At 44.9% G+C, this 1,053-nt stretch overlaps 1 pseudogene; it reads left to right on the forward strand.

Moving 5' to 3' along the window:
- The first annotated feature begins 57 nt into the window (after positions 1–57).
- On the forward strand, positions 58–770 carry LOC116890078 (annotated as a pseudogene).
- The last annotated feature ends 283 nt before the right edge of the window (positions 771–1,053 follow it).

The raw sequence follows: 1,053 nt of genomic DNA on the forward strand, positions 1-1,053 counted from the left end.
TATCCCAGCTGCAGGAGACTGCACCATGGCCCCAGACCCTGGTTTTCCACTTATGATTCTACTTGTCAGTTTGCCCAAGAAATTGCTGAGAAGATTCAAGAACGAAATCAGTGTGAAAGAAGAGGTGAGAAGACACCTAAGCTTACCTTGACAATCAGAACTTTGTTGAAGAATCTGAAGGTAAAGATCGACCTCTTGAATGACTTACTTCTAAGAGCTATGTTGACCCGCCAGATAACACAGCTGGAGGGGGATCGAAGAAAGAACCTTCAGGATGACCTTGTCACCTGAGAGAGACTGCTCCTGGCATCGTTTAAGAATGAGGGCTCCGAGCCGGATTTGATCAGGTCCAGCCTGATGGGTGAAGAAGCAAAGCGAGGAACTCCCAACCCTTGGCTCTGTGAGGAGCCAGAGGAGACCAGAGGCTTGGGTTTTGATGAGGTCCGGCAACAGCAGCAGAAAATCATAAAAGAACAGGACGCGGGTCTTGATGCCCTTTCCTCTACCATAAGCCGCCAAAAGCAAATGGGCCAGGAGACTGGGAATGAACTGGACAAACAGAACGAGATCATCGATGATCTTGCCAACCTGGTGGAGAACACAGATGAGAAGCTCCGCACTGAAGCCAGGTGAGTGACCCTGGTGGACAGAAAGTCAGCTTCCTGTGGGATGATAATGGTGATTTTATTGCTGCTCGTGGCTATTGTGGTCGTTGCAGTGTGGCCAACCAACTGATAGTAATAAGGGGACCACCCGCAGTGACACAGCCAACGATGAATGAAAGCCCAGCACCCTTTTGGAACGCAAGACCTGCTCTCAATAAATTTTCCACGCTCCCAGCGACAAACAAAACAAAACAAAAACTATAATACACTTATTAAAACTCTCATCCTTTGTTTCTTACATGACTGACTCACAATTTTATTTAAAACAAAAAGCTTTCTAGATGTTTTTATTCAGGAAACATCCAGCCATCTTAGTTTATCTAAGACCATTTCCATATTTCAGTTTTCCTAGTATTTTCTGCTACTTACTAGTATTTTTTAAATTTAT

Source organism: Rattus rattus, chromosome 1 (genome assembly GCF_011064425.1).
Source record: "Rattus rattus isolate New Zealand chromosome 1, Rrattus_CSIRO_v1, whole genome shotgun sequence".
NCBI classification, from domain to species: Eukaryota; Metazoa; Chordata; class Mammalia; order Rodentia; family Muridae; genus Rattus; species Rattus rattus.